Consider the following 27,741-nt stretch of genomic DNA (forward strand, 5'->3'; position numbering starts at 1 on the left):
TACCCGGGACACCACTACCCAGGACACCACTACCCGGGACAGCACTACCCAGGACATCCCTACCCGGGACAGCACTACCCAGGACACCCCTACTCGGGACAGCACTACCCAGGACACCCCTACTCGGGACAGCACTACCCAGGAAGACGAAATACCGGACAGTGACTCAGAGTGGATGGGTGGAGACGAACCCCCACCCCAAAGTGCCATGGACTCAGAGTGGGACGAAGAGCACGACACAACGCCACTGCTGTCACCAACACCCTCCACCATCGCAGAAACACTCACCTCGGTTGGGCACTTTAGTGATGAGGCGTCTGGTACACTCACTGGTGCGCACAACACAGCCGTCCCGGTACAGCAGGTGGAGGTAGGAGCAGCAGAGGGGCCAGGCGGTCGGAGGGCAGCCCAGCCCAAGCGAACATCTGCCGCCCAGATGGATCCCGTGTTCCTGGAGTTTCCACACCCACACATAGATCCGATGCAACCACCGACCCGGAGACGAGCGAAGAGGGTGACGGCCGGTTTGCGGCGGCTGCAGTCGCAGGTGGAGGAGTCCACCCGCGTCCAGGAGCTGGAAGTGGTGCCGGTCATGCGTGCCACCCAGGCCAACACCGCACGGGTGGCGTCCGCGGTGGAGGCAATGGGTGCGACGGTGTCAGACATGGGGAACGGTTTGCGAGGCCTGGGGCTTTCCGTGCAGGCGGCGTCTGTGGCCCAGGACATGGCTGCCCTCTCACAGGAGGCCATGAGCCAGTGCCAGCGCCAGATGGCAGAGGCGCTCAACACCATGGCCCAGTCTCAGCAGGCCATAGCCCAGTCTCAGCAGGCCATGGCCCAGTCTCTGCAGGCCATGGCCCAATCTCTGCAGGCCATCGTTGAGGGCATCGGCGCCAGTGGCCATGTGCGAGCCGGCGTCGCACTGTCACTGACAGGGTTTGCCAACCCCCTGGGCTCCATGGCAGCAAACCTGCAGACCCCTGTCGATACCAGCACGGGCCTCCAGGGCTGGCAGCGCCAGATGCCGGGGGGGCGCGGATGGCCAGTCCGTTCGCATCCCCCACCCATGTAGAGGCCTGAGGGCCATCGGGCACCCCGAGGGAGGAGGAGGTGGTGTGGTCCGTCCCGGGTCCCCCTGTAGGGGAGGTCCGGGAACACCGCAACACCTCGGACTCCCCCCCTTCCGTCCCAGGTGCATCGGGTGGGCAACGGGCAGGACAGGCTGGCAGCTCGCCATCCCAGTCGCCCGGGCCGCAGCCTGGCCCACCTAGGCCAGGACGCCCCAGGAAACGGCCGCCAAAGGGATCCAGTGTCAGAGGGCAGGAATCACAGGAGTCCACCTCCAGTTCTGCTGTACCGTCTGGGGAACCACCTAGACGTAGTCAAAGGGCCCGTAAGGCTAAACAATTAGACACTGAGTAAGTTGGCATGGGTGCAGCGCACAGATGAGTTTTAGGGGCTAGGGCACGTGCATGAACTCGTTTGGTTATTAAAGTCAATGTTACACCGACAGAAGCTGCCTTTGTGCTCTGTCCAAAGCGTGCGGGGGTGTCATGTACGTTGAGCACAAGTGTGTGTGTGAGGGGTGGTCTTACCTCAGCCCCAGGTAAGTCTGCCCCCTTCCCCCTGGCCCGCCATCAACATCCCCCCGGGCAGAGGACGGGACCGTGCGCTGCAGTGTCACAGCCGCACGCAGGGATGGTCCGGGTGGATGGTGTTACTGTGGCCATGGGTCAGACATAGTCCAACGATGTGGAGCCAGGAGCTCACCGCAGGGCGGGTTGTCATCATCCTCCATGGCCTGCAATAGACACGCATCCACCCGCAACTGTGTGAGTCCGGCCGTTGTGCCGCAGGTGGATCGGCAATGGGGGGGGGTGGTGTGCATGCGGGTGGGGTGGGTGGGGTTGGGGAGGGGGGTGAGGGTGCTGGGTGGGTGGATGGGTGGGGGGTGTGGGTGGTCGGCTGTTGCCATGGTGTGCGGTCTGTGGCCATACTACCCGATTCCCACGCCCATCTAGTCAGTGAAGCGGGCGGCTATCAGTCTGTCCCGTGCCCGCTGGGCCAGCCGGTAACGGTGGACAGCCACCCCCATGTGTCTAGCCCGTCTGCCCTGACCATTGCCCCCATCCCCCTCATCTGGGGAGGACTGCGCCTCTTTCTGCTGCTCCTCCACTCCGCCCTCCTCTGCCTGCGGCACATCGCCCCTCTGCTGGGCTATGTTGTGCAGGACGCAGCACACCACAATGATGCGGCCGACCCTATCTGACCGATATGGAGGGCGCCCCCAGAGAGGTCCAGGCACCTGAAACGCATCTTCAGCACGCCAAAGCACCTCTCTATCACTCCCCTTGACGCGACATGGGCATCATTGTAGCGGTTCTCCACCTCATTGCGTGGCCTCCGTATAGGCGTCATCAGCCACGATCGCAATGGGTAGCCCCTGTCGCCCAGCAACCAACCCCTCAGCTGGGGATGGCGTCCCTCGTACATGCCGGGGATGGATGACCGCGACAACACGTATGAGTCGTGTACACTGCCTGGGTAACGGGCACAGACTTGCAGGATCATCATGCGGTGGTCGCAGACCACCTGTATGTTCATCGAATAGGTCCCCTTCCTATTGGTGAACACGGCCCTGTTATCTGCAGGTGGCCGCACGGCGACGTGCATCCCATCGATCGCGCCCTGGACCATTGGGAACCCCGGCCACGGCAGAGAAGCCCACGGCCCGGGCATCTTGGCTGGCCCGGTCCACAGGGAAGCGGATGTAGCGGTGCGCCATGGCATATAGGGCATCTGTCACTGCCCGGATGCACCGATGCACCGATGTCTGCGATATGCCGGACAGGTCCCCACTCGGTGCCCCGTTGCATAAAAGTTCAGGGCAACCGTAACCTTGACGGACACGGGGAGAGGGTGTCCCCCACCAGTGCCACGCGGTGACAGGTGTGCCAGCAGGTGGCAGATGTGTGCCACAGTTTCCCGCCTCATCCGGAGTCTTCTCCTGCATTCCCGGTCCGTGAGGTCCTGGTATGACTGCCGGGGCCGGTACACACGGGGCGCCCTCGGGTGCCTCCGTTGCCGTGGGGCCGCGACGTCCTCCTCCCCCTCCTCGTCCTGTCGGTCAGGTGTCCCTCCAGCCTGGGCGGCTGCCGCCTGCCCCTCTGCGGCAGCCTGCGCCGCCTCTCTGGCACGCTCCTCCTCCTCCTCCTCATCCAGGGCAACATGGACATTAGCGGCTGCCGCCACGGCGGCCAACATCGCTGGATGATCGGAAAACATGACGGCCCGGTTGGGGGGGGTGGGGGGGGGGGGGAACGACGACATGTCATCATTGCCCATATCCCCTCCTTCCCCCCAGCCAGGTGGCATGGACCGCATGGGTCCAACTGTTGGAGGCTGGCACCTGACCAGGTGGACCAACTCACTTGCCCCCCCATCCCCCTCCCCGGCACGGACCCCCCCCCCCCCATCCCCCTCCCCGGCACGGGCCCCCCCCCCCCATTCCCCTCCCCGGCACGGACCCCAACCTCCTCCCCGGCACGGACCCCCCCCCCCCATCCCCCTCCACGGCACGGACCCCCCCCCCACCATCCCCCTCCCCGGCACGGAACCCCCATCCCCCTCCCCGGCACAGACACACCCCCATCCCCCTCCCCGGCACGGGCCGCCCCCCCCCCCATCCCCCTCCCCGGCACGGACCCCAACCTCCTCCCCGGCACAGACCCCCCCCCCATTCCCTTCCCCGGCACGGTCCCCCCCATCCTCCTCCCCGGCACAGACCCCAACCTCCTCCCCGGCACGGACCCCCCCATCCCCTCCCCGGCACGGGCCCCCCCCCACCCCCCTCCCCGGCACGGACCCCAGCCTCCTCCCCGGCACGGACCCCCCCCCCACCCCCCTCCCCGGCACGGACCCCCCCATCCTCCTCCCCGGCACAGACCCCAACCTCCTCCCCGGCACGGACCCCCCCATCCCCTCCCCGGCACGGACCCCAGCCTCCTCCCCGGCACGGACCCCAACCTCCTCCCCGGCACGGATGCCCCCCCCCATCCCCTTCCCCGGCACGGACCCCCCATCCCCCTCCCCGGCATGGACCCCCCCCATCCTCCTCCCCGACACGGACCCCAACCTCCTCCCCGGCATGGACCCCCCCCCCATCCCCCTCCCCGGCACGGACCCCCCATCCCCCTCCCCGGCACGGACCCCCCCAGCCGCTGAAAAGGAGGTTTGATTTACGTCGACGTGAACGGTCATCACGTCGACGGGACTTCGGCCCATCCGGAAGGGAGAATATCGGCAGGCCCAAAATCGGCTGCCTTGCGCAGACCCGTGCCATTCTCCGACGTCAGCGGCGCCATTAATGCCCCGCCGACTTTTCTCCCTTCGGAGACTTCGGCAACCGGCGGGGGCGGGATTCACGGCGGCCAAAGGCCATTCTCCAACCCACTGGGGCGTCGGAGAATGACGCCCAAGGGGTTGGTCATTTACAACAGTGGTGAGGAGAAATGTCTTCTTGAAAAAGTATTCGGAACAAAATAAATAGGAGCAGGATTATGCCATGTGCCCCCTTGAGCCTGCTCTTTTATTCAATAAGACAAATGTTGATCTTCTACCTCACCTGCTCACACTATTCTCATATCCCTTAATCCTTTAGTATCCAAAATATGTTGAACTCAAAGTGTTCACAATGATCTCCATCAGAGCGGTGGAAACTCAGTTCGTGAGTATATACAAGACAGAAATCGGCAGGTTTTTGGATAGTTAAGGGGGTTAAGGGATATGGGGATTTTATGGGACGATGCAGCTGAGGTAAATGATGAGCGATGATCTTATTGAATGATGGAGCTGGTTCAAGATGCCTAGTTGTCCACTCCTGTTCATTTTCCTTTTCCTTTCTTAATGTACTTTAGAGAAGGAAATCTGCTATCCTTACCCAGTCTGAAGCTTATGTGACTCCAGACCAGCAGCAATGTATTTGGCTCTAAATTGCCCTCTGAAATAACAAGTCATTCAGTTCTATCCTACCAGATGACTCACCAGCACCTTCTTAAGGGCAATTAGCGATGGTAATAAATGCTGACCTACAGTGCAGAAGGAGGCCATTCGGCCCATTCAGTCTGCACTGACCCTCTGAAAGAGCACTCTACCTTGGCCCACTCCCCCACCCTATCCCACCTAACCTACACATCTTTGGACTGTGGGAGGAAACTGGAGCATCCCGAGGAAGCCCATGCAGACACGTGGAGAAAATGCAAACTCCACACAGTCACGCAAGGCCGGAATTGAACCCGGGTCTCAGTGAGGCAACAGTGCTAACCACTGTGCCACCACGCCGCAGAATTACAAACTACACCACATCTTTTAAGTAACTCTATTAAATGGAGGAGCATTTGGCATCTGTCTTTGAGAGTTTTTTTTAACAGTTGTTTAAGTTACCATTAGTGATGGTCACAATAATTTGCTTGTTTAGCTGTCTAACTAATTAGTATTCATTTGCTCTCATTGATAAAAGGCAAGAAAAACCTATCATTACTCCGCATGGTCCTGATAAAATGTGTCCAGTCTGAAGTTGCCTTCTATCAAGAATCTCAGTACTGATACAAAGCAGCTGAAATGAATGGTTCCTGTATTTCTCAATCAATACCTTCAGGATGCATTCTGAAACCATAACAATTATAATGCTACATTTGAGACACCTTCCATCCTACCCTACTGATTAGCCTATTGTTCAAGGTAGAAAATAGACTACACCAGATCCACAACAGCACAACAGGACTAATTTTCCTGGGCAGGCGGTATACAAAGGCATTATTTGCACTGCGCTGTGCCTTAGAAAACAACTGTAATATCTGAATGTCTGGAGGTTTGTTTATGTAATATTCCATCAAATATGCAACACAGAACCAGGTCATTGAGTCTGACAGATCTATGCCAGAGTTTATGCTCCACAGAAATCTCTTCCCAACTTATATTACCTCACGCTATAAAAAATGAAAATATCAACATATTTTTATTTTGCTTTCTCCGTCATGTGCTCACCAAGCTTCCCCTTAAATGTATCTAAGCTGTTCATTGCAATGGCTCCACAAAGTAGCAGGTTTCACTTTATAGCCACTCTCTGGCTAAAGAAGTTTCAACTGAATCCCTGATTCGATTTACTTGTGAGTAATTTATATTTCTGACTTCCAATTTTGTTATGCTCCATAAGTGGAAGCATTTTGCCTCTGTCTACCCTATTGAGAGATGGCCATCCGTCACTTCTGGAGGGGCACAATTGAAGTTGAGGTTGCACATTCCCATTATATTCATACATGTAAATTTGAAACAAGTCAGATGAGCCATTTCCACCCACACCTAAGCTATATTCGCGGCAGCTGGCCGACTCTTGATTTGTAACATTTATGACTAAGGGCTGCATGGTGATTTCAGTTAATTTTCTCTGGTGGGTGTTACCATCCTGAGCACGGCTTAAAAAAGGAGTAATTAATGTGCGTGACAGTGAAAAAACAGGCATTAATGAGAGGGCCGCAGAATTGCCAAATGCCAGCGTGTTAACAATTTCTGTGGTTCTCTCTTCTCTTGACAGCAAACTCACCCCACAGTCTAGCAGACACAAGGCAGATTTGTTTTGAGAGCATGCACAGGAGAGAGGAGTCTTTTGTGGGGACGATACCTATCAAATTAAGTTCCAATCTTGCAATATAGGAAGAAAGTGAGAATTGAATGTGTTTCGTCCTCTTTCATACTTATCCTCAGCAGGCTCTCTGATGGATCATAAAGCCAAGGATGGCTGAATTTAATTCTAAAATATATCTGCATCAAATAACTCAAAGCGATTTACATATCCTACTAGGATGGGTCTATGATTTAAACACCATTTAATGTTTTTCTGCTATACTCCCAGCAGTTATTTTAGCTTTTGCTGTGGCTTTGTTCCCAGTTAATCTATTACAACCACAAAAAGGGTGAAATCTTTTGGGTTGTGCATAGAGGTCACGCCTAATCTAAGCAATATGTTAAATAAAATGATACTTCACGGGAGATGATTAAATGTCAATCACTATCACAAACGCACAGTTCATGGAGCATTACCAACCAGCTCCCTGAATGGAATTACATGTGTGTGATTAGCTGAAAACTGCCAAAATACTGCAAGTGTCCAAATCAATGTACCTGTCTAAGAGAAATGCAACAAAATAGTCGTCCCCATTCTGTTTGAATGGACCTCTTTATAAAGTTTAACGTAAAGGGTTCAGGGCAGAAAGCTGCAGGAATGTTCCCTGGACAAAGTATTGAGATTCTGGCATTAGACACTGAAGTTAGGAACATGTCAAAATTTAAGAATATGTTAGATTGGTGGTAGAAGGAGAAAGGAACAAAGGGGTATTTGCTGGGCACATGGGATCAGGATGGGACAGTTTATGCAAAGGGCAACACCAACACTAGAGTGGTTGGGATAAATAGTTAGTTTCCCTTTTGTAAAATAAAATGCAAATCCACAGTTGCTTCACAGCGCCAGGGTCCCAGGTTCGATTCCCGTCGTGGGTCACTGTCTGTGAGGAGTCTGCACGTTCTCCCCGTGTGTGCGTGGGTTTCCTCCGGGTGTTCCAGTTTCCTCCCATAGTCCAAAGATGTGCAGGTTAGGCAGATTGGCAATGCTAAGTTGCCCTTAGTGTCCAAAAACATTGGGCGTCATTCTCCTACCCCCCGCCGGGTCGGAGAATGGCCGTTGGCCGCCGTGAATCCCGCCCCCGCCCCTGCCGAAGTCTCCGCTCCCGGAGATTGGGCGGGGGCGGGAATCGGGCCGCGCCGGTTGGCGGGACCCCCCGCTCAATTCTCCGGCCCGGATGGGCCGAAGTCCCGCTCAGAAATTGCCTGTCCCGCTGGCGTAAATCAAAGCTGGTATTTACCGGCGGAACCAGGCGGCGTGGGTGGGCTCCGGGGTCCTGGGGGGGGCGCGGGGCGATCTGACCCCGGGGGGTGCCCCCACGGTGGCCTGGCCCGCGATCGGGGCCCACCGATCCGCGGGCGGGCCTGTGCCGTGGGGGCACTCTTTCCCTTCCGCCTCCGCCACGGCCTCCACCATGGCGGAGGCGGAAGAGACTCTCCCCACTGCGCATGCGCGGGAAACTGTTGGCGGCCGCTGACGCTCCCGCGCATGCGCCGCATTTCCACGCCAGCTGGCGGGGCACCAAACGCCATTTCCGCCAGCTTGCGGGGCAACAAATGCCATTTCCGCCAGCTGGCGGGGCGGAAATCCCTCCTGCGCCGGCCTAGCCCTTCAATGTTGGGACTCGGCCCCCAAAGATGCGGAGCATTCCGCACCTTTGGGCTGGCGTGATGCCCGTCTGATTGACGCCGTTTTTGGCGCCAGTCGGCGGACATCGCGCCGTTGGGGGAGAATTTCGCCCATTGTTTGGGGTTACTGGGTTACCAGGCTGGGGTGGAGGTGTAGGCTTGGGTGGGGTGCTATTTCCAGGGGCCAGTGCAGACTTGATGGGCCGAATGGCCTCCTTCTGCACTGTAAATTCTATGATTCTATGAAAGTCCATGATTCTATATTTAAATAAAACATTTTAGCATTCATACAACATTCCATAACCAATCAAACCTTTATACATTGAATTGTTCTTTTAAAAATAAGCTAAACATTTCTATAACAGGACAACTAACAGTGTCTGCCGTCAATTAAACTTGTCCCTACTGCTTTCAGCTCAAGACAAATTGTCCACAAAGTTGCTGATAATGGCAGAGCAAGGGGGACAGAGCATCTGAACATGAGTGAAAGAGTAAACATTCTTCATATCCAATGAGATTTAAGGATTAGAAAATAATAAGGATTGAGAAGGAAAATAGAACGGGCGCGATTCTCCGCACCCGCGCCGAAGTGCCCACGCCGTCGTGAACGCCGTCGAGGTCCCCGAGGGCACGAAACGGCCCCGATCCCGACCGATTCAGGGCCCGATAATTGGCTAGGAGCGGGGCCGCGTCATTTACACGTGCCAGGCCTTGTCGCCACGTAAAGGCGGCGCCGCATACATGACGCGGCCGGCGCCAACCCGCGCATGCGTGGTTGACGTCCTCTCCGAGTCCGCCGCGCAAGAAGATGTCAGACGGACCTTGCGGTGCTGCGGAAGAAAGGAGGTCCTCCTTCAGAGAGGACGGCCCGACGATCGGTGGGCATCGATCGCAGGCCAGACCCCATTTGAAGCCCCCCCCCCCGGTGCAGGATCCCCCCCCCCCGCAGGCCGCCCCCCCCCCCCCCCCCCCCCCCCCCCTCAGCGTTCCCACGCTGTTCCAGCCGGCAGCGACCAGGTGTGGATGGCACCAGGGGAACCCGCCGTTTTGGCCTGGCCGCTCGGCCCATCCGGGCCTGAGAATAGCGGGGGTGCCGGAGAATCGCCATTTTGGGTGTCTCGGGCGATTCTCCAGCCTGCGCCGCGCGGAACTCGACGGGGTCGTTCTCGCCGCTTGGGAGAATCGTGGGGGGGCGTCGGACCGGCGTCGCGGGAAAATTCGCCGACCCAGCCGATTCTCCCAACCAGTGCGGGAGCGGAGAATCCCGCCCAACATGTCCAGGGACCTATAGACCAGTCAGTTTAATAGGATAAATAATGGAATCCCGACTAAATGATTAATAGAAAAGTATCTAAAAACCAACAATATAATAATGAATAGCTAGCATGGATTTCAAAATGAAAAGTCCTGCTTGAGTAACCTCACTGAACTACTTTTGAAGGTAACAGAAAGGGTAGACAAGTGTACCGTAATGCTGTAATAAACGTACAACCGCCCCTGAGGAATCCTATTTGAATTTCTCCTTTAGTGCAAGTGCTTGATGTTGCGATCAGACAGATTTAACAAAACTTCTATCACTGTCCAACAAACTGCTGTGCTTATCGGAGGACCTTCAGCTGGGAGACCCGTGGGCGGGGCACTGCCAGGGGGAAAAGTGAATCGCAGCAACCTGAGAATTCCAGTCAATATGCATTTTACATTTAATAGATCTCGATTTACAAAAGGCCTTCAGTAAGGTGCCACATAATAGATTGAATAATGTCAGTGTCTGCAGAGTCAGGGGACAAGGAACAGGATAGGGCTCCTTGCCAGACATCAGGCCAATCGTGAGTCACCCGACTTGCTCCATTCAACACAATCTAGAACTTGCCCTTGCTGGGCGAGATCCAGATCTGCATACTTAAAAATTAGTCTAACATCAATACCCGGAAGCTGGATTCATCCAATGCCAGTACTTACCAGTTGCGCCTGGGAGAACTCGCCAGGGGTGCCGTTTGGTACTGGTTCCCACAAATGTGGACCAGTCGTAATGGCACCTGGGGGGGGGGGTGGTGTAACCCAGGTGATTGGTGACACCTGGCTGATCAGAAACAAGGCATGGTGGCACCCTGGCACTCCCACTGGCACCTGGGCACCTTGGCACTGCCACTCGGTCACCCTGGCAATGCCAACCTGGCACTGCCCGTGTGGCACTGCCAGGGTGCCAGAACACTGGTAGGGTGCCAGACTGGCAGTGCCATTGTGACCAGGTGCCAGGTTGGTACTGAACCAGGATCAGAACCAGGGGAGCCTTGCCAAGTAGAAGGGGCTGTCGGGGGGGGGGGGGGTACCCAGGGACCTCCCCAAGGTTGGGAGGGTGGGGGGGGGGGGGGGGGTCAGAAAGGAGGGGAGGTGGGTGAAAGGGTGGAGCTGCCAGACAAAATGGTGCCCAGACCTGTGAGGAGCCTTTCCTGCTGGAGAGCTTCAGCCCGCCAGCAGGAAATCCCTCCGAGTGCGGACTCAGCAGAGGGATTTTCTCCAAGGCCAAGAAAAATCAGCAAAGTGCTTTTGGATAGTGGGATGTTTCTTGGCATTGATGCTGCTGCAAAACATCCCGCTAAATGTGACATTCAGCGGATTTAAAAGTCAGTCAACTGAATCCACTGGGGCAGCGCAGTGACACAGTGGTTTGCATTGCTGTCTCACAGCGCCAGGAACCCGGGTTCAATTCTGGCCTTGCGTCACTGTCTGAGTGAAGTTTGCACTTTCTCCCTGTGGCTGTGTGGGTTTTCTCCGGGTGTTCTGGTTTCCTCCCACAGTCCAACGATGTGCAGGTTGGGTGGATTGGCCATGATCAATTGCCCCTTAGTATCCAAAGGTGTGCAGGTTAGATGGGGTTACGGGGCTAGGGTGGGGGAGGGGGTCTAGGTGAGGTAGTCTTTCAGAGGGTCGACCCAGAGCTGAGGAGGGCAGGCCATAGCCAGTCAGCCAGCAGGGAGGCGAGGTCATCAATCGAGGGGCAGTTTGAGGGGCCAGTTGTTGAGCGTATAATTCGACCCCCAGGCCAGAGCTGAGGAGAGCTGGACAGGCGAGGCCAGAGCCAGGCAGCCTGAGCCAGCAGCAAGGCAAGGTTATTGAGGAGAGCAGAGGTGACTCGGCCTCAGGCAAGGGCTGAGGAGGGCTGGGCAGGCCATCGCCAGGCAGCCAGAAGTGAGGCAAAGTCATCAAGGTGCAGTGCGAGGCGGGGCAAAACTGGAAGCGGGGTAGCAAAACTGGGAGAAGGGACAAAACTGGGATGGGGGAAAATGTGATGAGGATGAAATTGGGAGAGGGGACACAACTGGGAGTAAGGGGGCAAAGCTGGGAGAAGGCAAAGCTGGAGAGAATCCAAATTGGGAGAGGGTAAAACTTGCAAAAAGGGGCAAAGCTGAAAAGGGGCCAAATTGGAGGGGGGCAAAGCTGGAGGTGGTAAAACCTGGGAGAGGGGCAAAGCTGGAGGTGGGGCAAAGCTGGAAAGGGGGAAAACTGGAAGATGTCAAAAGTGGAAGGCATGTTTTTAAAAGTTAAAAAGCACTAAAGCAGTTAAGAAGCAATCAATTTATGTATTTTTGTAGCTTGTTGCTCTGGGTTCTGTGGGGCAAGGCTGGGCAGAGCCAGGAGGGGTGTGACATCTTTGGGGGGTGATATCATTGGGAGCGACCCAGAAATTGAGGTGAGAGTGGGACCCCATAAAGTGTAAGTCCACCAGTGGTCCCCCTCCAAAAACATTCCTAAGTATGGATGGATTGCAATCTGGACCGTGCTGATCCATCCAATGGGAATCAAACTGCGCTTCCCGCCTGAGATCACAATTTGGAATTTTTTGGGAGAATTGCACATATTGCAACACGTGCCAGATCAGTAAGCATTGATAAAGAGGAAAGAAAAGTGTAAGTTTCAGGTATAACTCTTTATTCATTCAACTAGTCTTAACTCCTCACAAAACCAAATCTATCCAAGACTTGGATATTACTTACATATTTTGGGAAGCCCTTCCGACAATTTGCACTTCCAGATATATGGTTAGATATCCCTCTTCATACTTCCAGCTTCCAAGCTTTCTGACATGGTCCTTACATTATTAAGTATTCATACTGAGAGAAACCGTGTGAAGACCTTTTAATTATATATGAGTGTGAAATGAGTGTCATTTAACTTGTTTTATTAAGTGCCTGGTTTGGTCTTACTCAAACACAGGATGAGATCTAGCCAGTACTATTTGCTTATATTTGAAACCTAATTCATGCAGGCTTTATGCCTGCTAACTTTCAAGTCAGTTGGCTGATTTCACCTGGTAGAAATTTGGCCAAAGTCCAGATTATGAGCAAAATACAACATTCTACATCACAGAAGCAAGTTGTAAAATTTGCCAATTCCTAAATTATTCTAATCCCGTATTTTTATGTTCCTCTCTAAACATCCCGTTATACACATAGTGGCCTGCTCTTGTCATTCTCTGACCAATAGGTATGTGTGAGTATAGTGTTATATTTGCTAGATTTCAAAAGATGGTTATGTTTTAAACTGTCACTTTTAATTTAAGGTAGAACAGAATGCCCTGGAATAGATGGGGGAAGAAATATTGTGAAATTGAGCTGCACTCTGCTCAACATAAATCCAAGTGGCCTGGTTGCCATGGGGACAGGGTGACGAGGTCAAAAGGTCAGTTGCAAACTTAATCACTTGAGACAAAAAAGGGGGCAGCCGGTCTTACTTCTGCTGGACTGTGAGGAGAGCGAGAGAGAGAGAAAGAGGGAGAAATGCTCTTGTGCATGCAAAGAAGGGAAGGTACAGCTGTGAGAGGAGAATATTTGTAAGCGTCGGTTTTCTGTTCAGAAAGAAGATGGAACAGACAGGAACTTTGAAAACTTAAGAACAAAAGAGTCACCAAAGTGAATCTTCAGGCTGGAAACCCATTTGATTATGCTCAGATGATTGTGTGAAGGGGCATCTATTTAAAAAGGACATAGGAAGACTCACACTGACATGATAGGGAGAAGAGAACCTGCTGAAACACCAGAAAGGATTTGGGCTTGAATCTACAAGGTTACATTTCTGCTGACAAGGAGATGTAATATGTAAGTATAATGTGGGGTTTTAGGTTGCATTAAGAAGTTAAGGGATACCTTGCCTCTAATTTAGTGTATTAATTGCCTCCTGATTTTAGTCTATTTGTTACAGTAAAGTTTTAATATGTGAATTATTATCATGTGATCCTTTGAGTTAGTCACCAGGAAATTCTTTTTTAAATGTTATTGGTTTCCATGGGAACTGCGAGACTACCTTTGTGTGTTGATCTAGTGCCTGGTGGGGCAATGCAGTATTTATTCTGTGACTCTCCTCTTGCCTATCAAGAGATTGAAGGAGGGGGCTGCACGTGGCACAGTGGTTAGCATTGCTGCCTACGGCGCTGAGGACCTGGGTTCGAATCCCGGCCCTGGGTCACTGTCCATGTGGAGTTTGCACATCCTCCCCGTGTCTGTGTGGGTTTCACCCCCACAACCCAAAGATGTGCTTGTTAGGTGGATTGGTCACATTAAATTGCCCCTTAATTGGAAAAAAAATAATTGGGTACTCTAAATTTAAAAAAAAAAGAGTATAGGAGAAGCAGATTCTTCTGCCATTTTATACAGTACTGTAAAAGTGCTCAGGTCTGAAAGTTCTGGTCAGATTTAGAACTTGTGCTAACCCGCAGAGAGGTAAATTTGATGCAGCTTGAACATATTGTTTAACAGGTGGATTTCATTTATAATTTTATTTTGGAGGATGATTGACAAAGGTTGTTTTATATTTTCTTTGTTTGTCCCACAGGGCCATCTGTCACTTGTTCTTTAGTTTTGCTTTCACTGAGCACTGACCTTTGTTCTCCTATTGACACATTCTGCTATCGTACTTTTATGTCACGGTAAGTGCCTTCTTTAGTCTTTAATGCTACCTTTTACACGCCCTTTGTCTTTTGTCCATGACATCTTTGTCAATGTCTCCTTAACTCCAACCTATCCCTAACCTCTATTTGGCTCCACCTTTTGTACCCCCCTCTCCAACTATGTCATCCACCACATTTTGACCCCTCTTCAGCTCTGAAGAAGAGCCATATGGGTTTGAAACGTTCACTGTGTTTCTCTCTCCACAGATGCTGCCAATCCTATTCAAAATGTTGATAAAGAAGCATCATGTCTGTGCTCTTTTCTTGGCCCAAATCTTGCTTTGGAAACAATGTTCAACATTGCCACACACCTTTGAAACTATTTATTAACACGGAAAGCAAGCATTTGGAAACGAGCATGGATATATAATAAACAAAGGTTAAATATTTGTCTTCATTCACAGGCTTTCTTTTCTGGCACCACCTCCTTACTTGAAGGTAAGGATTAAATTCACAAAGATGCTACCAGGCATTAACTCCTTTGTTCTGCTGTTTTACAGTGAAACAATACATTTAAGAACATTAAAATAAATAAACAAAATACAACTGAACTGTTTTAACTGCTGCATCTCTTCCTGGAACTGTTGCCTTTTGCCTGGATGTCCGTTTTGAAAAATGTGCTCAAAAATATGCTGTAATATGGATGGATTTTCTCCCAGTAACTTGTCAGACTACAGATAACAAGTAACGACTGTTTGTTGACCCTATTGAGAACTGACATGCATACAAATATCTAGAATCATGCATATTGTACAAATGTTTCAGTCATTTTACAAACACCGCAGATCACTGACCTTTTTAATAAATGGCCTAGAATGTTATAGTTTTGTGTTGCCATGGTGACTGCTTTGGATTGCCACCAAATGAACAGTAATCTGCGTATTTTTTTAGCAAGCAGTGAGGGTAAGATTGCTCTATTACTTTTAACATACTTTATGTGCAGCTTTTTTTCTGCATCTTAGTCTCTCACAGAGTTACAATGAGAAACTCTTCCAATATAAAACAACCCTGTTGGCCATAAGTTATTTGGGTCATAATTTTATGCTTCGAGTTGACCTGTTCATTTTACAGTGCCATGATATTCAGTGGATGTATGTAAGTTGGACAGATATATTGTATTATAGGAGCAATGACACAACAAAACAAAATTACTTTTTAATCTTTTTTTAAATTTAAAGTACCCAATTCATTTGTTCCAATTAAGGGGCAATTTAGCGTGGCCAATCCACCTACCCTGCACATCTTTTTGGGTTGTGGGGGCGAAACCCACGCAAACACAGGGAGAAAGTGCAAACTCCACACGGACAGTGACCTAGAGCCAGGATCGAACCTGGGACCTCGGCGCCGTGAGGCAGCAGTGCTACCCACTGCACCACCGTGCTGCCTGTCTTTTTAATCTTTACTGCGTTTTTATTCAGTCTAACTAAATATAAATATGCTTTGAAGGAGAGTGATATAGAATTAGCATCATAAATACAGTACAATTTATCAGCATAGCCACATTGTTTAAACCTCTATATTGTACACTATGCCTAAAACAAATAAAATGGGAAAGTTCTAACTCACGGACACCAATTCTACCTGCAAAACATTTTTTTTAAAAATACATGTTTTATTAAAGTTTTTCCAAACAGCGTTTTCACATAACAAAAATAGAAATACAGATAATAAAAAATAACAGTCAACATATCCCAAAGCTTACAGTGAAACTACTTACACAACAGAAAAGTTTTTCCTTTTTTTTAAGCATGGTTTTGTCTCCATGCCCAACTCACATTATATCAACAGTACCCCCACGTGAACGCCCCCCCCCCCTCCCCCCCAGGATGCTGCTGCTGCTGACACTTACTGCTCCCCTAGAAGGTCAAGGAAAGGTTGCTACCGCCGGGAGAACCCCATCAAGGGCGCTCTCAAGGCGAACTTTATTCGCTCCAGGCTGAGGAACCCCGCCATATCGCTAACCCAGGTCTCCACACCCGGGGTTTTTGAGTCCCTCCACATTAGCAAGATCCGTCACCTGGCTACCAGGGAGGCAAAGGCCAGTACCTCGGCCTCTTTCGCTTCCTGCACTCCCGGATCCTCCGACACCCCAAATATCGCTAACTGTTGGACTCGCCTTCACCCAAGTGTCCAAAATCCTAGACATCACCCTCGCAAACCCCTGCCAGAATTCTTTAAGCGCCGGGCATGCACAAAACATATGGGCATGGTTCGCCGGACTCCCTGCACATCTCGGGCACCTGTCCTCCACCCCAAAAAACTTACTCATTCTTGCCACCGTTATATGAGCCCAATGCACCACCTTAAACTGAATTAAACTGAGCCTGGCACATGATGAAGAGGAGTTCACCCTGCCCAGGGCGGCGGCCCACAGGCCCTCATCCAGCTCCTCACCCAGCTCCTCCTCCCACTTGCCCTTCAACTCCTCCACTGAGGCTTCCTCCACCTCCTGCAGCTCCTGATATATGTTCGACAACATCCCCGCCCCTACCCAGATGCCAGTCACCACCCTGTCCTGGATCCTACAGGAGGGCAGCAGCGGAAATGTCCCCACCTGTTTTCTAAGAAAGTCCCGAACCTGAAGGTACCTGAACGCATTCCCCGGGGGCAGGCCGGACCTCTCCTCCAGCGCCTGCATGCTGGGGAAAGCCCCGTCTATAAAAAGGTCCCCCATCCTCCTAATACCTGCCCTATACCAGCCTTGGTATCCCCCATCCAACCTACCCGGAGCAAATCTGCGGTTATTCCGTATCGGGGTCCACACTGAGGCCCCCTCCTCCTGCCTGTGTCTCCTCCACTGCCCCCAGGTCCTCAGTGCCGCCGTCACCACTGGACTAGTGGTGTATCGCGCCGGCGAGAACGGCAGCGGAGCCGTAACAAGTGCCCCTAGACTGGTGCCTCGACACGACGCCGCCTCCAGCTGCCCCCTCCTCCATCATCCATTTCCTAATCATGGCCACATTGGCCGCGCAGTAATAACCGCAGAAGTTCGGCAGGGCCAGTCCCCCCCCCCCCACTACGCTCCAAGAATACCCTTTTGACTCGCGGGGTTTTATTCGCCCACACAAACACCATAACAATCCTATTCACCCGCTTGAAAAAGGACTTGGGGATGAAAATGGGGAGGCACGGAAATACGAAGAGGAACCTGGGGAGAACCGTCATCTTCACAGTCTGCACCCGTCCTGCCAAGGAAAGCGGGAGCATATCCCACCTTTTAAACTCTCCCTCCATCTGCTCCACTAGCCGGGTTAAGTTGAGCCTGTGCAGGGCATCCCAGTTCCTGGCCACTTGTATCCCCAAGTACCGAAAGCTCCTCTCCACTATCCTGAGCGGGAGCTCCCTCAGTCTCTCCTCCTGGCCCCTCCCGTGGACCACGAACAGCTCACTCTTCCCCACATTCCACTTATACCCCGAGAACCTCCCAAAGTCCCCCAGGATCCGCATGACCTCCCCCATCCCATCTAACGGGTCCAAAATATACAACAGCAGGTCATCCGCGTAGAGGGAGACCCGGTGCTCCTCCCCTCCGCGCACCAGTCCCCTCCAATCCCCCGAAGTGCTGAGCGCAATGGCCAACGACTCAATTGCCAGGGCAAACAGCAACGGGGACAGGGGACACCCCTGTCCCGTCCCCCGATGCAGCCTGAAATATTCCGACCTTCGACGGTTTGAGGACACACTCGCTACAGGGGCCTGATACAGCAGCTTGACCCACCCTATAAATCCCTCCCCAAATCCAAACCTGCCTAGCGACTCCCACAGATACTCCCACTCCACCCTCTCAAAGGCCTTCTCCGCGTCCATCGCAGCCACACCCCCCTCCTCCCCCCCACCCCCCCCCCCCCAAGGGCATCATGATAATATTCAGGAGCCTCCTCACATTCGCGTTCAGCTGCCTGCCCTTAACAAAACCCGTCTGGTCCTCCCCAATTACTCCCGGGACACAGTCCTCTATTCTGGTGGCCAGAATGTTTGCCAACAGCTTGGCATCCACGTTCAGGAGCGATATCGGCCTGTAGGACCCACACTGAAGCGGATCCTTCTCCTTCTTCAGGATAAGCAAGATCAATGCCTGCAACATTGTCGGAGGGAGGGTCCCTTTCTCCTTTGCCTCAGTGAAGGTTCTCATCAGGAGCGGGCTCAACAGCTCTGAGAACGTCTTATAAAATTCTACGGGGAAGCCATCCAGGCCCGGGGCCTTGCCCGTCTGCATGCCCGCCACTATCTCCTCCAACCCAATCGGGGCCCCCAGTCCCTGCACCCGCTCTGCCTCCACCCTTGGGAACCTCAACCGGTCCATGAACCGCCTCATCCCTTCCCCCTCCCCGGGGGATTCTGACTTGTATAACGTTCCGTAGAACTCCCTGAAGACTTCATTGACCCTCTCTGGTCTCAGCACCATGTTGCCTTCCCTATCCCGCACTCCCCCAATCTCTCTGGCCGCATCCCTCCTGCGCCAGCATCCTTCTCCCCATACTCATAAACTGCCCCCTTCGCTTTCCTCAGCTGCGCCTTCCCCGTGGTCAGCAAGTCAAACTCTGCCTGTAATTTCCGGCCCTCTGGGGCCTCCGCGTACCTCCTATCTACCCTGAGTATCTCTCCCACCAGTCTCTCCCTCTCCGCCCTCTCCTTCTTCTCTCTATGGGACCTAATGGAGATTAACTCTCCCCTAATGACCGCCTTCAGAGCCTCCCAAACCACTGCCACCATCATCTCTCCTGTGTCGTTCGCTCCCACATAATTCTCAATACTCCTCCTTCTCCGCCCGCACACCTCTTCGTCCGGCAGCAGCCCCACATACAGTCGCCAGAGAGGGCGCTGACCCCGTTCCACCCCCAGTCGCAGGTCCACCCAGTGCGGGGCATGGTCCGAGACCGTAATGGCCGAGTATTCTACCCCCTCCACCCTCGGGATTAATGCCCTACTCAACACAAAGAAGTCTATTCGCAAATAGACTCTATGGACATGGGAGAAAAAGGAAAACTCCTTCGCCCTTGGCCGCTTAAACCTCCAGGGGTCCACTCCCCCCATCTGGCCCATGAACTCCCACAAGGCCCTGGCCGCTGCCGGCCTCTTTCCCGTTCTGGACTTGGAACAATCCAAGCTCGGATCCAAGACCATATTCAAGTTCCCTCCCATAATCAGTTGACTTGTCTCCAAGTCCGGGATCCTACCCAACACGCGCTTCATAAAGTCTGCATCGTCCCAGTTTGGGGCATATACATTCACTAACACCATCCGAGTCCCCTGCAGCTTGCCACTCACCATTATATACCTGCCCCCCTTATCCGCCACGATGCTCCCCGCCTCAAATGCCACTCGTTTACTGACCAAAATAGCCACCCCTCTGATCTTTGAGTCTAACCCCGAGTGAAACACTTGTCCCACCCATCCTTTCCTTAGCCTCGTCTGGTCCGCGAGCTTTAAGTGCGTCTCTTGCAACATGGCCACGTCCACCTTCAACCCTTTAAATGCGAGAACACGCGGGACCGCTTGACCGGCCCATTCAGGCCCCTCCCGTTCCACGTGATCAGCCTGGTCGGGGGGATAACCACCCCCATCCCGCCGACTAGCCATCTCCCTTTTTCGGCCAACCGCGTGCCCCCGCCTCCCTCCTCCAGCTCTCCCCCCGGCAGCCCCCTCGCCCGACTCTCCATCCATACCCCTCACCTGGCTCCCCTTCTGTCAGCAAAGCAGCACCACCACCCCCCCCCCCCGCAACCCCCTCCTCCCCTGCCAAGCATCCGCTTAGCTCTGGTTCCCCCCCCCCTTGTGCTCCCGTGAGTCAGCTCACCCATGCTGACCCCGGCCGCTCCCGCCTCTATATACCAACCCTTAACTTGTTGACTCCTTCGGGCCGCCCTACCACCCCTCGCCCGCAGGGTAGAGGGGCAAGCACCATCTGGGACCTCCCCATGCGCCAGACAGCCCGTCCTGGGCGTTTCCCACCAACTAGCACCGCACACCTGGAAAACAAAACACCTGGAAAACAAGCAAAACAAACAACAGAACCCGCAACCTACCTAGGGTAGACATGCCCATAAACTTATGCTTTACCCGCCGTCCTCCCCTGGATCCCTCCCCACCCGCACATTTCACCCCCATACAGCAGTCCCTTAGTTCAGGTCCAGCTCCTCCTGCCTGATGAACGACCACGCCTCGTCCGGCGTATCAAAATAGTGGTGCCTGTCCTGGTATGTTACCCACAGTCTCGCCGGGTGCAGAAGCCCAAACTTCACCCCTTTACCGTGGAGGACCGCCTTCGCCCGGTTAAAACCTGCACGCCTCCTCGCCAGCTCAGCTCCCAGGTCTTGGTAAATTCGGATCTCGCCATTCTCCCACTTACTGCTCCGCTCTTTCTTCGCCCACCGCAGGACTCGCTCCTGGTCTGCCAAGCGCTGAAACAGTATCACCATCGCCCTCGGTGGCTCGTTTACCCTCGGCTTTCTGGCGAGAACCCTGTGCACCCCATCCAGCTCCAAGGGCCGCGGGAAGGCCCCCGCGCCCATCAGCGTCCCCAACATTGTGGCAACGTATGTGCTCGCGTCCGCCCCCTCCACTCCTTCAGGAAGGCCCAGGATCTGCAGATTGTGGCTCCGAGACCTACACTCAAGGTCATTCAGCCTCTCGTGCCATCTCTTATGGAGCGCCTCGTGCACCTCCACTTTCACCGCCAGGCCCAGGACCTCATCTTTGTTCTCCGCCACCTTCCTCCTCACCTCCTTGATCTCCTTCTCCTGCGCCTTCTGGGTCACCACAATTCTCTCCATGGAGGCCAGCATCTCCGTTTTCAGCTCCATGAAGCAGTTTTTCAGGAGCTCTTGCTGTTCTCTGGCCCACTGGGCCCACACCTCCTGATCCTCTCCGGCCGCCATTTTGTCCACCCGGACCTTCTCGACCTTCTTCCCCGGGGTCGCGCGTCTGCCGGCTCCGCTCCTGATCCCCCCCATCCACCAGCAGGGGTGGGGGCTCTCCCACGTCTGTTCCCACGCCGGTCCCTCCTGTTAACTGCCGCTGCCGCTCCTTTTAGCGGCCCGAAACACCAATCCCGGCGGGAGCTGCCGTTCGCGTGACCTAGCAGGTCGTGGCCGCTACCGGAAGTCGTCCTACCTCCAAAACATGAACTTTAAGGTACGGAGAGTCCAGTCACAATTGTATCCACCTGGCGTGGAAATATATCGCCGTTCCTTTTCTGTCGCTGGGCCTAAAACTAGAATTCCCTTCCTAACAGCACTGTGGGTGTACCTGCACAACAAGGACTGCAGTGTTTCAAGAAGGCAGCTCACCAGCACTTTCTCAAGGGCAATAACTGCTGGTGTAACCGTCGTCATCCACAAATTAATTTTTTAAACTGAAATATTCGTCCATCGCCAATTTGAACTGTGGCTTCTTTTAGACATGCAATGTACAGGCCTACAATCAGCAACCACAAATCACAGCTTCTTATTAGTCTCCTGCATGAGCAATAGGACCTTGCTAGGTGCCTACTTGTGAATTCTAAAGCAGTTACAGAAATCATGGACATGAACAACCAAAGCCATTTCTAATGATATTTAACGGATATTTTCATATCTGACTTTTATATCCATCTATACAAACTGCTCTCAAGTAAATCTCTTACTTCAATCGGACTGGTAGCATGTTACTTTTGAGCTTTTTGGAGAGTTTTAACTGATGGAACTGGCATTAATCATTTGTGAATTTATTGAGTAGGCAGATGGTTTTTACCCAGGGGCTTCTGGCATGCGTTTCAATATGCACTCTGATTGTGGTTATAGAAAGAGAAGAAGGAGATGTAGAGGGTCATCTAAAGTCCAGGAATCTGCAATTGCAGAGACCAGGAACAGATAGAGAGAAATTTGCAGGAGGCCTTACCCCACACAAACGTATGGGCACAACATTTCACTGAGGAGCATGTGAGGAGACCCCACTTACCAGGAGTCATAGAGATCTCTCATTGGGTTCAGCACTAACTGCAATTCTAGCATTGACACATTGCCTGTAGGTGTCAAAGTCACTGTGATCCTGAACATTTATGTCATGCACCATTCTATTCTGCAATAGTGACATCTGCTCCATCATCAATTGCTCTACAGATTTGCATTTACCAGTTGCTAGAAGTAGGCTTTTCCAACGTCAATACCATAGAGAATGTTGCCTGTCTTTCGGTAAGGAAACTTGAGATTGTAATGTTCAGTGGTTTGATCAATCTGGGTTTGATCATGTTAGTTTGTTCACTGATTTATATTTACTATACTTATTGCTTAAGTCAGTGGATGGAGCTAGAGAGTACTGAAACCATGCACAAGGTTCTGGAATCTGGTCTGAGACCATGGGCAGAATAATATCGGGAGGGTGGTGCGAACAATATGATATCAGGTAGGTACAGTTTCAGGTACTTTTCTGGGGATTGGGCCATACCTTGAGGCAGTATACATGGACCTATAACCTGATTTTAAACCAAAATGGCTGTTCTCTACAATTGCAGAGTGACTTAATTATTCACATTAATAAGTGAGAAACTAAAAACTAATCCTGTATCTCATCATGAGTCTCTTAAAACGCCAGTATTGCTTCATTCTTAATCGAAAAAATGATTTCCAGAAGGCATTTGACAAGGTGCCCACATCAAAGGTTATTGCGGAAGATAAAAGCTCAGGGTGCAGTGGGTGCCAGATCAGCCTGGACTGGCTGGCCGGCAGAAAACAGAGAGTATGCATAAATGGGTCTTTGTCTGATTGGCATGATGTGACGAGTGGAGTCCCACAGGGGTCTGTGCTGGGGCCTCAACCTTTTAAAATTTACATCAATGACTTTGATGAGGGGAGGGAAGGCATGGGAGCTAAATTTGCAGATGACACTTCTTTCTACTAAAGTGAATAACCACCCACTCCACATTATACTCCATCTATCACCTTGCCCATTCATTTAACCCGCATTTCTCTTTTTGCAGCCTTTGTGTCATCAACACAGCTTGACTTCCCACCTAGCTCTGAATCGTAAGCTGAGCCATTGAGACGACTTGCCTCTCTGAATAGGTAGCTTGTGCTACCTCTCTTTCATTCCCTTTTGTTGACCTCTCTTCTGTTGAAGCGGCACCATCGGGATCAGCATCCGAGTCTGTGAGTTTTGTATGGCGCGGTGAGTCAGGTTCAGATTAAAAAGCTGAAAGAAAATGCAGAGCAGCCCACATTCAGCTGCCTCCACTGTGACACCTTTGAAAAGGGGAAGGATGACTATTATGTTGGATAGTCATAGCTGGTGTGTTAATCTAACCTCCTGCCTTTCTTTACAGATGATTCAGACCTGCTGCGTGTTTCCAGCCTTCTCTGTTTGTATTTCACATGACGCATGGTCACTGGAGTTCTCTCTTCAGAGCATAGTTTTAGAAACAAAGAGTGGAGAAAGCTTTGGTGTGCGAATTGATCAAAATGATCTGAAATACAAACATAATGAGTGGAATCTTCCATTTATGGGATTAAATGTGGTGGGGGTGGGCTGGCGGGAACATGAGCTCAATTCCATGTTTAGAATCTCATTAATTATGCACAGGTCAAATCACCTGGTGGATTGGGAGTTGGTTTGACCGCCCGCCATCAGCTGGCAGAGTCGAAGGTGCAGGCGTCATATTTAAATACCAGTCCAACACATACATCACACTCTCTCCAGTCCACCTGTCTTCAGAACAGGTTCACAGAGGCCACAAGAAGAAGGGGCTGAAAGCCTCAAGATAAAGGCAGCCCGCTCCTCCTCGTGGCCTTGATTAGAGGAGTGCGGGCACACAGGCATGTTCTGTATCCCAGGGATGGCTCCACAAGGCACACCGGCCTCATGCCTCCGGCCTGGAGGCCGTCACAGAGCAGGTCAGCATGGCTGGCAGCTATGCCCAAAGTGGCATCTAATGCAGGAACAGGATGAATGAAATGAAATGAAAATCGCTTATTGTCACAAGTAGGCTTCAATGAAGTTACTGTGAAAAGAATGATCCCATTCACTCCACCAGGCCAAGTCATCCTTCAACTCCCATGGGACAAGCGTCGACAATGCCCAGCATTGCCTCATTTATTTATAGATAGGAAACTCTTCTACGATAAGCCCCCAGGTCTGATGTGTCTCTGCTATTGTCTGGGGCTTTACCCTCCTACTGATTCTCTGGCTCCCCTTGACTGCTGGAGCTGCACTCTGCATTGCCTCTCCCTCCTTCACCTCCTCCATTGCATTAGGACCTTGACAAAGGCAGAACCTGGATCCTTTTATCCTTTTGCGTTCTCTCTGAAATGAAATATCGGAGACAAGAATGATTAAAGGGTCAAGAAAGTGAAGCTTTGAATATGAAAACTGTCTGAAATGTAAGGCTCCACAGCTTTTCCTGCCCTACTTACATGGCAGCTGATGCAGCCTTGTCCCTGAGATGCTGGCTCACACATTGAGGTGGCCAAGATGGCATCCCAGAAATGTGACGGTGGGAACCCTGTGAGGTATGATAAGGTGTAAATGCGACAAGTGACCCAACATAGCTCTGCGCTCCAATCTCTACTGTGGCATAGTAATGACCAATCAGGTACTCATGCTCAATGAATCGATGTCCTTTGGCCCGTAATGAATGCCAATTCTGGTGAACATTTGACTGATCTTCATTGATAGAACGCCATATATGATGCAGTGTGCTTCCTTCACCCTTGCCTGCATTCACAAAATCTACGTTCCTAGGCGCTACTCTTGAGATGCAGTGACTGTGACGTGAAGCCACTGAGTTCAGAGTACCCCTTTAACAGGGATAATGGAGGCATTGACTTCATTGGCAAAGATTGGAAGACATGACGAGATTCCGGCAGGCAGCTGTTTTAATGAGCATTCGCGGGGTGAAAATGAATGCAAATGGCATTCACATCACTAGTCGGCGAGATGACCAACCTGCCATTAACCCGCCACCGGGAGAATTATAACCTATTTTTACGCCAGCGGGTTTTCAACTTCGGATCCTGGGAAAATTCAACCCAACAGTTTATGTATGAGACAGGAACAAGAGGAACAGAAAACGAGCGAGTCTGCATCCCTGGGATACACAGGTGCCTTTGTGCCCGCAACCCTCTGATCAAGGCCGAGAAGGCTTGGTGGGTGAAGTGGGCGCTGCCTTTATCTGCAGAAATAAGAAGCGGCTCAGTCTGCAGTTGTGGAGACAGTCGGCAAGTTCACATTTTAGGTGTGGCCATTCTTCAGATCTGAAAATTTAAAAGGTAAATAAGCCTATTTCTATTATTAGAAGCAGACAAAAGGAAGAATGGAGAAGGAAAAAATGCAGAGAAGAAAAGGGAGATGAAATATAAATAGATTGATATAATAGATCATTTCAGTCAGGCAATGGGAGGAAGCATGAGAGAAATTAAGCATTGATGAATTGCTATGGCAGTAAGAGGAGTCCTCAAGGAAAAAGAACAGATGATGTTAGAGATGGAAAATACAAAGAAGCCTGTAGACCAGATTGGGCATTAAAGCAGAAATGCTGGGAAAGTGCAGCAGATCTGCCAGGTCAGGGAGAAGAAGATGAAATGTTCAAATAGAGGGTACAGTGCCACCTCTCGTCAGCATCTGCCAACTATAACATTTCACTGCCAAATTATTGGGCAGAATCTTGTGCCCTCCCCCATGGCGGGTTTTGTGGTGGGGGCAATTAATCAGGTGAGAGAGTGTGGTGGCTCGAGACAATACACTGAGACTTCCAGGAACAACAAAGCGGTTTTATTAGTAGACAAAGACAGGTATTGATGCACGATCAATTACACAAAGACGAGTTGGATGCAATCGAGGCTTTACTACACTAAGATGTGTGGCCTCCTTCAGCAGCTGGCGAAATGGCTGCTGTACGAGGAGCACACGTATTTATACTCTGCCTACTGGGCGGAGCCAGCAGGCAGGGAACTACCCCCGTACTTGTAGTACTGGCCTTACCACAAAGCACCTAATATATACATCAGTGGTGACTACCACAGGTATACCGAGAACACTTAAGATTAGGCCTTGACTCTCCGCCTCCCGGGTCCACTCTGCCTGGGGCCTTGCTCCTTGGGCCCTTACTCGCTAAAGGTCGGGGTTCGTGCACTCCCGTGCGATTGGCCCTGAGTCGATCACGTGGGCTGTGTTACCACATCCGTCCCGCCTTATTACATTTCAAACACTAACTATGCACAAGTGCTATATACAAGGTCAAGAGACATCAGGGGAAAGACTTCATCAGAGGGTCAGTCTGTCCGGTGACCTTCAATTCCTCGCGGACTTCCCCGGTCCATTAGCTGGCTCAACCACCTTCGAGGTAGTCATGCTGCTTGTGGCAGACGCCGGTTCAAAAGGCGCCATCTCCTCTGTAGGGCGGCTGGCCTCACCAGCTCCCACCTGCGCAGCTGGCGGGGTGCACTCAGGCACTCTCGGCTCCCTCTGTTTAGGAACAGCCACCCGCAACACTGGTGGGAACGGTCTGCTCTGGAATCAAGGGTCACTGCCCCCCCCCCCCCCCCCGCACCCCCCCCCCCCCCCCCCGCTCCTCAAACGGTCAGCGTACTTCTTGACTGTCGTGTTGGGTGTTCCGCTATACAAACGAACCAACATGGTTGTAGATGGTACAACTCTGTTTTATTATTCTTGATAACATCTACTGTATACTTCTGGCTGTGGTTTGTACCAGTTAACCTGTGGACCCAGCCCTTGCACAATCCTAGAGAGGCACTCAGCACATGGTGTATGTCTGAGTGGCATGCTGTGAGCTCTGTGCCCTGAGCTATCTCCTGCTGGAATGAGCTGGAACTGTGGTGTTCCCCGTTTTATAGTGCGTGTGCTCTCACTGGTGATTGGCTGTGATGTTGCGTGTGTGTTGATTGGTCCGTTGATCTGTCCATCAGTGTGTGTGTGTGTTTGCACCATGATATGTTTATATGAATATCATGACATTGACAGTCCTGCGATTGACATTCCCCACGTAAGACAGGGGCCCAAATTAGGACACAATCTGACCGGCTAGTCAGAGTGGGCCCAAGGCAATATTTCAAACTAGAACAAGGTCGCCCAACTGGACTGATCCTTTTGCGTAGTACATTGATTTATCTGGGAAGCATGGTGTGCCTCTACCCTCCCCGTCAAGTTAGGAAATATCAAATCCAAATGTGTATGAGGCGACGGCTCATCAGTTGGCTTGACCCACATGATGGCTTGGGGAGGCCATGTTGTAGGATAACAGGAAATTAGCAAGTCGATGACACAGCAGTCATTCTGACTGTTTCCACATGACATTTTTTTTAATCTGTACGGTCCTTTCAGCCAACCCGTGGATTCTGGGAGATATGGGGTAGTCCTGCTGTGCCGAATGTTTTTATCCAAACAAAGTGTGGGAAATACCCCCTGTAAAAGGGGTGCCATTGTCAGATGCGATGGCTTCTGGCAGTCCGTGTATAGTGAAAGGTGAGTGCAAGGCATCCACAGTAACCACCGGGGATGTGGTC

The 27,741-nt window shown here is 52.0% G+C and overlaps 1 long non-coding RNA gene across 2 annotated transcripts in view; it reads left to right on the forward strand.

The window, feature by feature from the left end:
- Positions 1 to 15,069, forward strand: part of LOC140400147 (uncharacterized) — a 41,457-nt gene extending 26,388 nt beyond the window's left edge. Inside the window, exons 2-4 of one of the 2 annotated variants that reach the window (XR_011938069.1) lie at positions 13,159 to 13,400; positions 14,134 to 14,227; positions 14,456 to 15,069. This is a non-coding gene — a long non-coding RNA (uncharacterized lncRNA). Of the gene's footprint in view, positions 1 to 13,031; positions 13,401 to 14,133; positions 14,228 to 14,455 lie in introns of those variants that run through there. The other variant, XR_011938066.1, reaches the window with a different exon arrangement.
- Positions 15,070 to 27,741: the final 12,672 nt, after the last annotated feature.

This window comes from Scyliorhinus torazame, chromosome 2 (genome assembly GCF_047496885.1).
Source record: "Scyliorhinus torazame isolate Kashiwa2021f chromosome 2, sScyTor2.1, whole genome shotgun sequence".
In the NCBI taxonomy this organism is placed as follows: Eukaryota; Metazoa; Chordata; class Chondrichthyes; order Carcharhiniformes; family Scyliorhinidae; genus Scyliorhinus; species Scyliorhinus torazame.